The sequence below is a fragment of the Triturus cristatus genome, chromosome 1_1 (assembly GCF_964204655.1).
Source record: "Triturus cristatus chromosome 1_1, aTriCri1.1, whole genome shotgun sequence".
Classification (NCBI taxonomy): Eukaryota; Metazoa; Chordata; class Amphibia; order Caudata; family Salamandridae; genus Triturus; species Triturus cristatus.
This window is the reverse complement of record NC_140579.1, coordinates 266,867,081-266,882,772: the sequence shown is the minus strand read 5'-3', so window position 1 is coordinate 266,882,772 and position 15,692 is coordinate 266,867,081. Positions and strand designations below refer to the sequence as shown.

General features: G+C 51.7%; 1 pseudogene; it reads left to right on the top strand.

Annotated features, from left to right (window-relative positions):
• The window catches only part of LOC146870107 (protein phosphatase 1H-like), a 327,776-nt pseudogene extending 312,342 nt beyond the window's left edge, over nt 1-15,434 (top strand).
• Nucleotides 15,435-15,692: the final 258 nt, after the last annotated feature.

Here is a 15,692-nt window from a genome sequence, read left to right as displayed (position 1 = left end):
ACTGCAGACAGCGGTGTATGAACTGTCCAACCAGCCATCTTCCTGTCAGTAATGAACGCCAAGGAGTGCTATGATGCCGGGTGCATCACTGGAGACTCAATTCCAAAGGGAAGGGGGATGCATTCTACCCCCAGTCCTACAAACAGCAACCACAAGACCCTCTTCGATGAGGACATACTCAGGTCGGGTTTCGTAGCAGTGGCAGCATCAAATTGAACCACATGGGAAGACTGTTTGAAGAACCTCTGAAATCTGCTTCAAAGCATCACAAACATTCCAGAAAGTGACTTCAGAACTGCTGTTCAAGCCTTCATACCCATGCATCTGGATGGTACTAATGCCATATGCAAAAAGAACAATTGATGGACAGAATGCAGAACAATGTCATACATTACCCCAAGTACAGAGATCTGGGCCTAAATCTATCGGGTTTTTTTCTCACCATGCCATTCCAGTTTGAACCCAGCCATATGCAAATCAGTCTCGACCCTGTGCCCAATGGGAACTGGCCAGCCCTAACTGCCAGGCCAGGTCCTCCCTTGACTGGAATCAAGGATCCTCGGACCGGTTTCAGGGTTTCACCCCTCATCAGCCAGGATAGCTTGACTCCAGTGGCATGGAGAGCACGGGACCCATGTCTGGGCATAACCATCCCACAAAAAGGGTGGCAAATGCAAAAGGAACAATGGATGGACAGATCTCCCAGACTTCACAGTGCTACTCCTAAATGGAAGTAATTCGCTTGCCTTGCCAGCCTGCATCAGTTTCAAAAACAGCTGCATCATAAACAAAGCATCACCACCAACAACTCTGCTTATTCTGTAGACAAGTTCATAATCTCTGGTGGTTCGCAGCACACCCACAGGAAGATACCATCAGACCGCAGACTAAGTGTTGAGAAAGAAAACCAAGGTGTCAGAACTTTTCCATCTATGCACCCAGGATCTGAAACAACAATCCCCTATTCATCACAGTCTCTCAATGTAGCTCAAACACACCTGATTAAAGAACACTACATTGATGTTATGCTGGTCATTAACTCTGTGCAGCGGTCCACTACCTTTTGGCTAGGTTCGTTTTGTAGGAATACCACATACAAGCATACATACTTTCATCTCCAGAACTACAATAGATCTTAAGGTGCTGGTTAAAATGGACAAAAATGTAGGCAATTAGGTTCACTCAGGCACACTCATGCCACGGGTGCCCTGATTTGCCAGATTTGATTCTGGTTGTGCACTGGCACCAGATTGGCTGTTTCGCCAGCTGCCTTTGAGCTCCACTCGCATAGCTGCTTGTAAGAGACATTTAGGACTAATTTTCCGGGCACCAGTGAGGACTGTATTATGTGTGCCCCATGGGTCTGGCTTTACTGTGGCTGCTGCCTTGATTATTTATAGATGTGGCTATACTTTGAGACCCCCCCCCCCCCTTATGATTGTGCTAGTCGTCTGGCTACTTTTATAAATCACAAAGACTCTGCTTATTGTTCTGAGGAAGATAGTTTCTAAATTGTGTGAAACCCACCAAAATGTTCATCATCTTTATCTGTCCACTGTTTAGCCACTGCTGTAAGATTTTGTGAGGACCGCTTTAAGAGATTTTGGACTTGTACCGCTGAACAGGAACCTGCTTTTGCTGATTGGTTTTACATGTGGTCTCATGGATTATGGGGTCCTTCGTGAATGTTTATATCAATGAATGTGCTATAATTACACATGTAGATTTACTCATCTCTCTTTCATTACAGATTTATAAATAATTTAAATAAAGTCTGTGTTTCTAGTGAAGCTTTTTTGCTGCCTTAACACTATTGTGTTAAAGGGGTGAGGACATTTAGTTTTTTTTGATTTGTGTTTTGATGTGGATCTGTATATCTTCCCCTGAAGATATTTTAGGATTTCCGTACACCCTCATTTTCATGTTAGATATTTGAACTCTACTGAAGTACTTTGACTAGTACACATTGACTAATACATGTAAAACATTTCCATGAAACAAATATAGATGAATATGCAGTGCCTGCATGTATACTAAGAAGCTTATGCCACGAGGGGATGCGAGTTCTCCTTCCAAACCATTAAAGCTTTTAACCTTGGCACTCATTTTCTAGGATGGGTTAGGCTGCTCTATATGCTATCTCAGGCCATAGTAAGAATGGCATCTTCGAAAGCTGGTGGCTGGAGCGTGGTGCAGTACAAGACAATCAATCAATCAATCAATCAATCAGTACATTTATAGAGCGCGCTACTCACCCGTGAGGGTCTCAAGGCGCTGGAGGGAGGGGGGGGGAGCTCCAAAAGCCAGGTCTTGAGGTGTTTCCTGAAGGTGAGATGGTCCTCGGTCAGTCATAGGTGTGCAGGGAGGGAGTTACATGTTTTGGCTGCCAGGTAGCTGCCGGTGGTGGTTCTGCGGTTGCGTGGGACGGTGGCGAGGGCGAGGGCGAGGCTGGCAGAGCGTAGCTGGTGGGGGGGTGTAGAACGAGAGGCGGTTGTTGAGGTATTCAGGGCCATTGTCGTGGAGTGCTTTGTGCGCGTGGGCGAGGAGCCTGAACGTGATCCTCTTGCTGACGGGGAGCCAGTGCAGGTTTCTCAGGTGGGCGGATATGTGGCTGTGGCGGGGGATGTGGAGGATGAGTCGTGCGGAGGCGTTCTGTATGCGCTAGAGTCGTTTCTGAAGTTTGGCTGTGGTTCCTGCGTATAGGGCGTTTCCGTAGTCCAGTCGGCTGGTGATGAGGGCCTGGGTGACGGTCTTTCTGGGTTCGGTGGGGATACACCGAAAGATCTTACGGCGCATGCGCAGGGTGTTGAAGCAAGATGACGAGATGGCGTTGACTTGCTTGGTCATTGTGAGGGAGGAGTCCAGGATGAATCCCAGGTTGCGTGCGTGGTCTGTGGGTTTTGGTGCGGAGCCCAGCGCTGTGGGCCACCAGGAGTCATCCCAGGCGGAAGGGGATTGTTCGAGGATGAGGACCTCCGTCTTGTCTGAGTTCAACTTCAGGCGACTGAGTTTCATCCATTCTGCGACGTCTTTCATTCCTTCCTGGAGGTTGGTTTTGGCGGTGGCTGGGTCTTTGGTGAGGGAGAGTATCAGTTGGGTGTCGTCGGCGTAGGAGATGATGTTGATGTTGTGTTTGCGTGCGATAGCGGCGAGGGGGCTCATGTAGATATTGAAAAGGGTTGGGTTGAGCGAGGAGCCTTGAGGTATGCCGCAGATGATCTCGGTGGCCGCTGAGCGGAAAGGAGGCAGGCGGACTCTCTGGGTTCTGTCGGAGAGGAACAAGGTGATCCAGTCCAGGGCCTTTCCTTGGATCCCAGTGTTGAAGACGCGGGTTATCAGGGTGCGGTGGCATACGGTGTCGAAGGCAGCCGAGAGGTCTAGGACAATGAGAGCGGTTGTTTCTCCGCTGTCCATCAGGGTCCTGATGTCGTCGGTGGCTGCGATGAGGGCGGTCTCGGTGCTGTGGTTGGCTCAAAATCCGGACTGGGACGGGTCGAGCGAGTTGTTTGCCTCGAGGAAAGCAGTCAGCTGTTTATTGACGGTCTTCTCGATGACTTTAGCCGGGAAGGGAAGAAGAGAGATGGGGCGGAAGTTCTTGAGGTCCTTGGGGTCCGCTGCGGGTTTCTTCAGAAGGGCGTTGATTTCTGCATGCTTCCAGCTCTCAGGGAAGGTGGCTGACATGAAGGAGTTGTTTATGATGTTCCGGAGGTGGGGTGCGATGATGATGTCGGCTTTGTTGAAGATGTGATGGGGCAAGGGTCTGAGGGGGAGCCAGAGTGGATGGTGTTCATGACGTGGGTGGTGTCTTCAGTGCTGATGGGGGTCCAGGTGCTGAGGATGGTGGTGGGGGTCGTTGGTTCGGTGACTGGAGGCGGAGTCTAGGGTCCGAAGCTGTCGTGTATGTCTGTGATTTTGCAGTGGAAGAATGTGGCGAGGGAGTTGCAGAGGTCTTGTGATGGTGTGATGTCGTTGTTGCTGGTGCTGGGGTTGGAGAGTTCTTTGACGATGCTGAAGAGTTCCTTGCTGTTGTGGGTGTTGCTGTCTAGCCGCTCTTTGAATGATGCCCTTTTGGTGGTGCGGATCAGCTGGTGGTGTTCGCGAGTGGCGTACTTGAGGGCAGTCATGTTTTCGGTAGTCCGATCGTGGCGCCAGGTTTTTTCGAGGGTTCGGCAGGATTTCTTCGAGTTTTTGAAGACGTCGGTGAACCATGAGGATTTCCTGTTGCGGGTCTCGCCTGGGGGGTTCTTCAGTGGAGCGAGGTCGTCGGCGCAATTGGTGATCCACTGTGCGAGGGTGTGGGCTGTGTTGTTGGTGTCCGCGGTGTCGGCTGGCGGGTTCTGGCTCAGTGATGAGAGGAGATGGTCCGTGGTGATTTTGCTCCAGCATCTGCGGGGGATTTGTTGCGTGCGGAGGTGGGATGTAGTCTTTTTGAAGGTGAAGTGGATGCATCTGTGGTCGGTCCAGTGTAGCCCGGTGGAGTGGCTGAAGGAGACGTGGTTGCTGGCGGAGAAGATGGGGTCGAGCTTGTGGCCAGCTAGGTGGGTGGGGGTGTTCACTAGTTGCATGAGTCCGAGGTTGGCGAGCAGGGTGGTGGTATTGTTGTTGGTGTTTTTCTCCAGGTGGAAGTTCAGGTCCCCTAGGAGGATGTATTCTGGTGAGGCTAGGGCATGCGGGCTGATGAAGTCGGCGATGGTTTCGCTGAATTGTGTGCGCGGACCCGGGGGTCTGTAGATGAGCGTTCCTCTAAGGGTGGTCTTGGGGTCGGTGTGAATCTGGAAGTGTAGGTGTTCGGCGGCGGAGAGTGTGTCTTCGTCATTGGTTGTGATGTTGATGGTGTTCCTGTAGATGATGGCGATTCCTCCTCTGGTTTGGTTGACCTCTCCTATGAACTTAATAGACCTCCACTGCGAGTCCGCCTCAGCACCGCTAGCCTGACCAGGATTACACTTGTAATCCCACGGGTAGGCGAACCACAGCTTTGCTGGTCCTCTAGCAGGTGGCGTGGTGGCAGTGCCGCTGAAGGACCACCAAAGTCATAACAAGGGCCCTATGTCTCCGAGGAGGACTCAGAGAGGGCTGAAGTGTGATAGCAGTGTTCCTTAGCTTGTTCAGCAGCCACCATGCCTGTATGCTTCCATGTGTAATCTTTTGACTTAATCAAGCTGAAGAGGGTCTACTGGTGTTTAACATTTCAGATCAGTCCCACACTGCAGAAGTAGGAGTTGATGGTAAGGAATGGTCTAAGTCAGGTTCAATTATCAAAGAGACTGTAGAAAGGCTATGGGGAAGCGTTAAGTGGGAAGCCATGGTTAGTTACTTGCTACTGTGGGTTTTATGGCAATATGGTCGACAAAATATCATGACACAAGAAAAATATCTAGCTGACATACTTTGCAAAATATAGTAAAAATGTTGTGGATAAAAAGTCATCAACAAAAGGTATATTGAAATAAGCATACAGCTATGTAGCATATATATTTATTTAAAATATTACTCTGCAAAATAACTAATTAAATATAGTTTGGGTTGATGTGAATCAAAAATATATATATTTATAAAAACAATCAGTAAGCAATTAAAAAAAATACATTAAATTTATTAGAAGTAACATAACATTTTGCTGCATAAATTATGCAAAAAGAAGGAAGGAAACTCTGGTTAGTTCCTTAAGTTTTGGTGGAGAGTAACTCCTTTATATGGAACACTCTTAAACACCACCGACACTCTAAAGCTACCTCGGTGTATATGACACCATGCTTAGCATTTAGTAACTCTGCCAGAAAACCAGACTTTTGAGGTGAGCAGTTTTAGCATGTTGGTGGTGTTGTCCACCTAAACCTTGGGAACTTCCCAGAGGTCCCTAAAATTTTTATATATATATATATATATATATATATATATATATATATATATATATATATATATATATATTCACTGAAAAAACCATAGGTTTCAGGCACGTTATAGTTAGGAACACATTCAAATATCAACGTTTCACAATAAGTTAAGCACAAATATGGCTGGGGCCCTAGGGGCGTACCAGACCATATACTAAAAAAGAGGTTTAGGAAAGTTGGCTTGCAAGGGGACAAGGCCTAGGGCCTGTAGAATCGCTGGGGTTTCACTAATCCACCCATGGCAGGTATGTAAAAGATACACGGGAGACGCGTGCAGTGTGAGAACACAGCCGCGGGTTCCCTATTGATTATAATAAAGCAAGTTGCGGTTGGATTTTTAAAGTTTTAGGGTACTTCGAGGAAGTCTACAAGCAAGCCACTTACAAGGTAAGTAATTTGAGGGCAAACACACACTAGGGCACCGCAGTGCACGAGTTACCTCGCCCAGGGAAGCCGGGTGCATGGGTGTCTTTTGGTGTCGGGTCGCGTCGCTGTTTTCTATGGAAGCCAAAGAAGATTTGCTGCTTGCCAAGACTGAAAAAGTGTCCGGTGGAATCCAAGGCTGGATTCACGATGAAGAAGACCTGAAAGCAGAAGGGACAGTGTTCACAGTCACTTGCCAGTGACCCGGGGCCAGGAAGATGGATGCCCACGGATGTCGGGTGATTTCAGGTGCTTGAGGGTGTTTTGACTCTTCACTCACGAAGTCCAGGAGAGATCGACGATGACCAGCAGCTGGATTCGGAGTGTCCCACAACGTTTGCAGCTGACTGAGGTGTCGGCAACTGGATTGGAGCCAACAAGCCTTGGCAACAGCAAGTCTTGTGAAAAGTGAATAAAGTCAATGGTGCAGACCAGCAAGGTCTGAGGGACTCACCCAGCGAGGGTGAGTGAGGGCAGGCCTGGAGCAACCAGGGGAGCCCTTTGGTTGGATAAGAAAGTCTTCAGGGCACCCACAAGCCAATGGGCAAGGGATCGTGAAGACGCCTTGTGAGGAAATGCTTTACAGGAGCCCACGGTCACTCGGGACGGAGTAGGCCTCTGATTTTTGGTGCGCAATCTGCTGGAGGCTTGGGCCACAAATGGTCCAAAGCACAAGTTCGTAGAATGTCGTGAAGGGGTTTCACTTGACAATAGTGCACGGTACCTGGGTATTGCAGTTCCTCATCACTCGTGGGGTCCACTCGCCCAGCTCAGCTGGGGACTCACAATGGCCATCGAGAAGTTAGGAAATCCACTTCTGGGGCTGCAGGGACTTCGGACTCCGGCGGGAGCGGGAAAGTTTGCGACTGTTGATTCAAGTTTTTGGTGCCTGCCAAGCAGGGGAGTCACACCTTGACTCCAAGGGAGATTCTTCCGTCTTCCAAAGGTAGTGGAACGTCAAAGGGCCAGGATTCTTCTTGTAAAGCGTCATCCAGGGTTATCTAACTTGCAATGGCAAGGTGTACCCATCTTATAGTAAAAGAAAGGGAGGGACTAGCTCTATGACCACTCCTCTAGGAGGGTCAGGGGGGGAGGGTGGTTACACCCACTTCCCTTTGTCAAGTTTCGCGCCAGAGCAGGGGCTGGTAGCCCCTGAACCGGTTTGAGCTGGCATATGCACAGAGGAGCCTACTGCACCCCCAGTGCAGGACTTCAAAGCACTCTAAAAGTGCAACCACCCAGCTCCAATACACTAAATCCTGTCTGGAAGGTGGTGACACCTCCCTGTGACAGGATGCCTATTGTTGGGCCTCCTCCACTGCGAGTTTCGGTCAGCAGCAGGAGGGCAGCACAATGTCTGTGCTGGTGGCATCCATTTTGTGATGCCAGGGCTCTTTCAGATTTCTACCGTGTTTCCACTGTGGGTACATGTCGTCCCCTCAGTTATTGGTGTGGGGTTATGATTCCAAGTTGTTTGACACCAAACACGACATGTTTTGATGCAGTCATTCCAAAGTTAGCATTTACCGGGTGTTGGACTTGGCCCTTTTTCCCTCATTTTTTTCGTTTTTGTAGTGTTATGGTGCAGGTGCTTACTTCTCCCAAGATGGCTGCCACAGACCCCTGCTACTGCAGGGTGGTCGTTTTTCATAGTAGCACCCTAGCTGCCAGGAGCTGGCCGGGACCCACAACAATGTTGCGATACCAGCCCGCCTTTTTGTCCCATAGTTAGAGTGGGGAAGCTCCTGGAAGAAGCTGGAACCTTCTAGAAGGGAGGTGGGGTTTTACTTTTGCCGCCTTGGCTAGAGGTCACCTGACCTAGGGCTACTTAAGAGTGGGAGGGAAACTTGTGTGGTGAGTTGGCCATTGGGGTGAAGCAGAGCTGGAAGAATCCACCAGGAGTGTAGGTGGTAGGGCCTAGCCAGGGACTTATGCCTCTGAGAGTGACAGGATTTAGGTACTGCCTCTTAAGTGAGTGAGGTGCCCTGTGAATCCCACTGATCTTGCCCAGTAGTAGGAGGACCCAGAGACTCTCTGCCAACCTGACTAGGAAGGATCTAGTCGCCCTCTCCATCCCTACCCCTGTAACAGAACCCCTTAAGGGCGCCAGATACATCTGCGCCAAAAGACTTCATCTGTCAACTAAGAACTGAAACCTAACTTTAAGAACTGAGACTGCATGACAAGAGCGAGCTGTAAGCCTTGAATGCCAGAGCTGAGACTGCGTGTCCAAGCTACCCTATTGAACAAAATACTAAGCCGATTGCCAAGTCACCGGGGATCGACCAGGTACTAGCTCTGTGACCCCCGCGCTCCCTGCCCTGGTCTGGGACCCCCGGCAGCGTGCTCCGCTGAGCACTTTACCCCCATCCTTAATTTGAGCCCCCCCCCTGCGACGACGAAGCCAGCGCGCTCACCGCCGCGGCCTGGAGGCCTGGAGGAGTGCCCTGCTGTGTTGCGAGGCCCAGGCGAAGTCCGGGGCCCCGTCGCTGCCGTCGCAGCCGTGTGAGGAGGTGCGCAACGTCGGGGCCGAGTTCCCCCAACGTCGTGAGGACGGACGCCTGCTGACGCCGAGACGGAGGTAAGCCCGGAGGGCGAGATCCCCCCTGGTGCGCCCCCTGCTGGTCTGGAAACCACTCCGCACTTGGCCCGGGTTGTCCCCTCCGTGGGAGTCCCCTCCCCTGCCTGCGCGACGGAGAGACCCCGCCGAGGGATCCTGTCCGTGTCCCCCCTTCTGTAATACTGAGCGCGGTGCTCTGTGAACTGCACCGGAGCATAGGGACCCGCTCCTCAAGTCCGGTCACCCTCCCCACTGGAAGCCGCCCAAAGAACTGACTGACATTACTCTCGTGTGGCGCTTCACGCCACCGACCCTGCTTCCCCAGCCGGAGAGACCGGGACTGCGAGTAGCGCACTGTGTTATATGCTCTGCTCGAAAGTAAATTACATGCCAAGGAATGCGAGTAGCGCACTGTGTTATATGCTCTGCTCGAAAGTAATTACCTGCCAGGGAATGCGAGTAGCGCACTGTGTTATATGCTCTGCTCGAAAGTAATTACCTGCCAGGGAATGCGAGGAGCGCACTGTGTTATATGCTCTGCTCGAAAGTAATTACATGCCCAGGAATGCGAGTAGCGCACTGTGTTATATGCTCTGCTCGAAAGTAATTACATGCCCAGGAACGCGAGTAGCGCACTGTGTTATATGCCCTGCTCGAAAGTAATTACATGCCCAGGAACGCGAGTAGCGCACTGTGTTATATGCTCTGCTCGAAGGTAATGATATGCAACTGATTACGAGTAACGTGTTGTGATAACTGTTCTACGCAAACGTTTCCACATGCAACTGATTGCGCGTAGCGCTGTGTTTTATATGCCTTGCTTCACAGTACTAGGGGCCAGTGGTCACGAGGAGCGCTCAGTTCGACAGGCGCCATGTTGATGAACACAATGTTCCCCCTTACAAGTATTACGCTGTGTTAGACGGCCTGTTCAGGGACAGACTTTACATAAGCGCGCACCGCGCTAGAATCTCCCGCATTTAACCAGCGGGCGTGGGTACATGAACGAGGTTAGGCACTGCATAGATATCACCAAGAGTGTCGCATGTACTGAACGATGGTATTATGATTCATGTATTACCTTGTTATTTCCTGAACTGCAACTTACCAGCTATACTTGGATAAACTTGAAGTATTTGCATAATTTAAACGGTGTGGCGTCCCTTATTGTGTGTGACTCTAGTCCATGAGAAGCGTGTGGTGTATGGTTGCTTAACACATAGCCCTCTGGTTGCCCGACCGGCTCGCGCCACGCTACCGCCTATAGGGCCTGGTGACCCCGGGTTCCTACATTGTTGGCCAGCGGTGGGATCCTTGGGACTTGTGACCATACAGCACCCTTCCGTGAGGCGAAGGGCGCCACAGTTAAACGCCTATCCTACATTTTTTTTGTTCCACAGCTCAGAAACCATTGTTGCTGGATCATTAGTTCCACTATCCAGGTAGAGAGTGCAAGAAGCCTGGTTAGCTATTGACTGTTGCCTACACCCTAGGAATTTTCTCCTTAGAGTCTAGGTCCCCACCTGCCAGAATGGAATCCCGGCTAGCTGACCTCGAGGGGTACACTGTGAGGCAACTGAGGGAGTTCGCGCAGGAGTTGGGGGTGCCTGGGATGCGGAGGGCCAATGCGCCGGAACTCCGTACCGCCATTAGGGCATGGGTAGAAGCCCACCCAGAAGGGAGAGGGGATGAGGGACAGGAAGCGCCAGATGCACCTCAGGAGGAGAGCGCCCAGGAAGTCCTAGATATCCTGAATGTAGACATGTCCGAGAATGTGCCCCCAGGAAGACGTTCTGGGGCCAGTAGTAAGACAGGGTCTAGCAGGAGCGCGTCTCCAAGGGAGTATGAGGACAGAAGGGAAGAGAGGCAGTTAAAATGGGAGCTGGCCAGGCAGGAGAAAGAAAGAGAAATGGCCAGATTGGAACAGGAAAAGGAATTAGCAAAATTGGAATGGGCAATGGAGGAGAGGAGGATGGCGCACGAGCTTCGGATGAAGGAGTTGGAGCTGCGTGCCCTCCAGATGAGTGTGTCCAGTGAGGACACTGGTGGCAGCATACCGGAAGCTCCACAGGAGCTAGAAGTTTATTTACCCCAGGATGACATCACCAGGGTGTCTGAGGAGGCATTGGTGGGTGACCCTGAAGGGGGTGGTGCAGGGATCTCCCAACCCAGCGAGGTGGGAGAAGTGCCAGATAGCCCAGCTAGGCCCCAGGGAGAGAGGGTTGTAGGGCCTCACGACCTATCTATAGGAAGGCGTGAGACGGGGAGGTGTCCCGAGGTGCCCCAACCGAAGTCTCAGGGCCTGGAGAGTTCCGCAAGGGAGCCCCAGGTTGGGAGCCTAGGCTGTCCCGATGTGCCATCCAGTGCAGGGGAGCCCCTAGTGTCAGGAGGACCCAGGGCGCCTGTAACCAGCGCTCCTGAGGTTCTGGGGTTGGCCCAGTCGCAGGGTTTTGATCCTGTGCTGGGATGCCAGGCTCAGGGGTTGCCTGACCTGGCGGGTGGGGCCTCTGCTAACAGGGTCCCCCCGAAATTGACTTCCAGGGGTACCTTTCCCGGTGGGAGGGTGCGGAACTCTGGGAGGGGGTGCAGAGGGAGGAAGGTCTCGCCTCGGGCACCGACTCAGCCTAAGGGTTTAGACCCTAGGTTGAGGAATCAGTTGAAGGGTCAAGGCCCTGTGCTGAGGAGGAAGTGGTGGTCTGAGGGTGCCTCGCAGGGTAGGGTGAGGAACCCCAGAAGGAGAGTTAGGGGGAGGAGAGCCTCGCCCCTGAAGGCTGGTCAGCCTAAGGGTGTGAACCCCAGGAGGAAGGACCAGAGGCAGTTTAGGACTGCAAGGAGGAGGACCGGAGTGGTCAACGGGCACTACAGGCCTGGGGCTACTGCCCCCCACTCCGCGAGATCACCCGGGCTAGAGACATCTGGACGGCCCAGGGGCCGGTCCTGGCCACAACTAGCTAGGGAGCCCCAGTGGGGTGGTTTCGTTGGTCCAGGGAGGTTTGTTAGGGAACCATCGGGTTCCAGAGCGGAGGAGAACCTGCGGGTGCTCCTGCCGTTGCGGGCCTGCGTCCACCTTTTCTCGCCCCAAGCAGGGAAGACCATCAAGGCATTGATCGGTCTACCCTGGCTTTCGGCTGGAAGGGGGTTATGTTGGACTTGGCCCTTTTTCCCTCATTTTTTTCGTTTTTGTAGTGTTATGGTGCAGGTGCTTACTTCTCCCAAGATGGCTGCCACAGACCCCTGCTACTGCAGGGTGGTCGTTTTTCATAGTAGCACCCTAGCTGCCAGGAGCTGGCTGGGACCCACAACAATGTTGCGATACCAGCCCGCCTTTTTGTCCCATAGTTAGAGTGGGGAAGCTCCTGGAAGAAGCTGGAACCTTCTAGAAGGGAGGTGGGGTTTTACTTTTGCCGCCTTGGCTAGAGGTCACCTGACCTAGGGCTACTTAAGAGTGGGAGGGAAACTTGTGTGGTGAGTTGGCCATTGGGGTGAAGCAGAGCTAGAAGAATCCACCAGGAGTGTAGGCGGTAGGGCCTAGCCAGGGACTTATGCCTCTGAGAGTGACAGGATTTAGGTACTGCCTCTTAAGTGAGTGAGGTGCCCTGTGAATCCCACTGATCTTGCCCAGTAGTAGGAGGACCCAGAGACTCTCTGCCAACCTGACTAGGAAGGATCTAGTCGCCCTCTCCATCCCTACCCCTGTAACAGAACCCCTTAAGGGCGCCAGATACATCTGCGCCAAAAGACTTCATCTGTCAACTAAGAACTGAAACCTAACTTTAAGAACTGAGACTGCATGACAAGAGCGAGCTGTAAGCCTTGAATGCCAGAGCTGAGACTGCGTGTCCAAGCTACCCTATTGAACAAAATACTAAGCCGATTGCCAAGTCACCGGGGATCGACCAGGTACTAGCTCTGTGACCCCCGCGCTCCCTGCCCTGGTCTGGGACCCCCGGCAGCGTGCTCCGCTGAGCACTTTACCCCCATCCTTAATTTGAGCCCCCCCCTGCGACGACGAAGCCAGCGCGCTCACCGCCGCGGCCTGGAGGCCTGGAGGAGTGCCCTGCTGTGTTGCGAGGCCCAGGCGAAGTCCGGGGCCCCGTCGCTGCCGTCGCAGCCGTGTGAGGAGGTGCGCAAGGTCGGGGCCGAGTTCCCCCAACGTCGTGAGGACGGACGCCTGCTGACGCCGAGACGGAGGTAAGCCCGGAGGCCGAGATCCCCCCTGGTGCGCCCCCTGCTGGTCTGGAAACCACTCCGCACTTGGCCCGGGTTGTCCCCTCCGTGGGAGTCCCCTCCCCTGCCTGCGCGACGGAGAGACCCTGCCGAGGGATCCTGTCCGTGTCCCCCCTTCTGTAATACTGAGCGCGGTGCTCTGTGAACTGCACCGGAGCATAGGGACCCGCTCCTCAAGTCCGGTCACCCTCCCCACTGGAAGCCGCCCAAAGAACTGACTGACATTACCCTCGTGTGGCGCTTCACGCCACCGACCCTGCTTCCCCAGCCGGAGAGACCGGGACTGCGAGTAGCGCACTGTGTTATATGCTCTGCTCGAAAGTAAATTACATGCCAAGGAATGCGAGTAGCGCACTGTGTTATATGCTCTGCTCGAAAGTAATTACCTGCCAGGGAATGCGAGTAGCGCACTGTGTTATATGCTCTGCTCGAAAGTAATTACCTGCCAGGGAATGCGAGGAGCGCACTGTGTTGTATGCTCTGCTCGAAAGTAATTACATGCCCAGGAATGCGAGTAGCGCACTGTGTTATATGCTCTGCTCGAAAGTAATTACATGCCCAGGAACGCGAGTAGCGCACTGTGTTATATGCCCTGCTCGAAAGTAATTACATGCCCAGGAACGCGAGTAGCGCACTGTGTTATATGCTCTGCTCGAAGGTAATGATATGCAACTGATTACGAGTAACGTGTTGTGATAACTGTTCTACGCAAACGTTTCCACATGCAACTGATTGCGCGTAGCGCTGTGTTTTATATGCCTTGCTTCACAGTACTAGGGGCCAGTGGTCACGAGGAGCGCTCAGTTCGACAGGCGCCATGTTGATGAACCCAATGTTCCCCCTTACAAGTATTACGCTGTGTTAGACGGCCTGTTCAGGGACAGACTTTACATAAGCGCGCACCGCGCTAGAATCTCCCGCATTTAACCAGCGGGCGTGGGTACATGAACGAGGTTAGGCACTGCATAGATATCACCAAGAGTGTCGCATGTACTGAACGATGGTATTATGATTCATGTATTACCTTGTTATTTCCTGAACTGCAACTGACCAGCTATACTTGGATAAACTTGAAGTATTTGCATAATTTAAACGGTGTGGCGTCCCTTATTGTGTGTGACTCTAGTCCATGAGAAGCGTGTGGTGTATGGTTGCTTAACACATAGCCCTCTGGTTGCCCGACCGGCTTGCGCCACGCTACCGCCTATAGGGCCTGGTGACCCCGGGTTCCTACACGGGGAGGTTATAATGCACTTAAGAGTATATGTTTTAACCGCATCCACAAACAGCCACAGGGAATAGACCCTGCCAGCTGCAGAAGGGCCCTGCTCAGGCAGAGGCAGCCCCTCACATTGTAAACCAAGCACCCTGCCCTCAGGATTGATAGGGCATGCTTTAGGGGTGACTGATAGGTTTATATGTGTGTGTATGGTGAGATATAGGAACCTATACCTCAGTGAGGAGTGCTAACACTACCTCATCCCAGGCTGCAGTAGCAGGCCTGCGGTGTCAGATTGTGACTGCTTCCCAGGGGTGGCATAATACATGCTTCAGCCCCTGGTAGGCCTGTAAAGTACCTATGCCCTTGGTACCTAAGGTACTATATGCCAGGGGCTCATAAGGCACCACAGTATCTAATCACTAGTGCATCTAATATGCACTCCAATCATTTAAGGGAGTAAGCAGATAGGCTGGGGTCCTGGATAGCAGGATCCCAGCCAGAATAGTCAAAAACCATTCAAACACCAGGAAAAAAGTGGGGGCAACCATGCAGTCAGATTCCACCTTCCTACACACTTCATCAGCCAAAATAGCTGTAACAAATGGAGGGAGGAGGGTACACTGTGAATGGGATTAGAGTAGATCTCCATTGTCTCAAAATTACCTGTACAGGCAGTCAAAAGACTCCCAAATTCGTCAAACATTGTCAGTGTGGTTCCGATTGAGTCAAGGGGATATAAAATGAGGTGTCAGAAAGTAATGTCAGTCAAAAAAATTGGTGAGTAAAGAAAGTATGTAGGAATTAATGCCCTGTCATAATGGCACATACCTGGTAATGTGAGCGGGCAGAGTGGGCCACTTCCAGAATGTAAAAGCAAAGCAGAGGACTTTCATCTGAACACAGTGTGAATGACATTTGCATGTTGACTATTCCTAACTTTAATCTTATTTTTTCTAGGTTTACTATGGTAGCGCATGAATTGGTGATGAGATCCAGAGGAGTCCTGAAAGAACGAGGGTGGAGGTTGGCCAATGAAAAATTAGGTTCCGGAGATGATATTTCTGTTTTTGTCATTCCTCTTGGTGGGCCAGGGACCTACACATGACATTTTTTCAATTTACTGGAAGGCTCTTCAACAAGAGAAAATGCTGATTATGATCTTTCAAAAGGGAAAGAATTGTGCCTACAGACTAAGAAAGTCTACTGCTGAACCTTTGTGGATACTGGACACTGAACTGACGTATTGTCCACATCTGGTGCCTTGTCATACCCAGAGGGAAAAGGCTGAGGTAGTACGAAATGATACAGGCATGCAGCTCCCATCTTTAATGACTGTCTTTCAAAATCTCTTTAAGCTACCAGT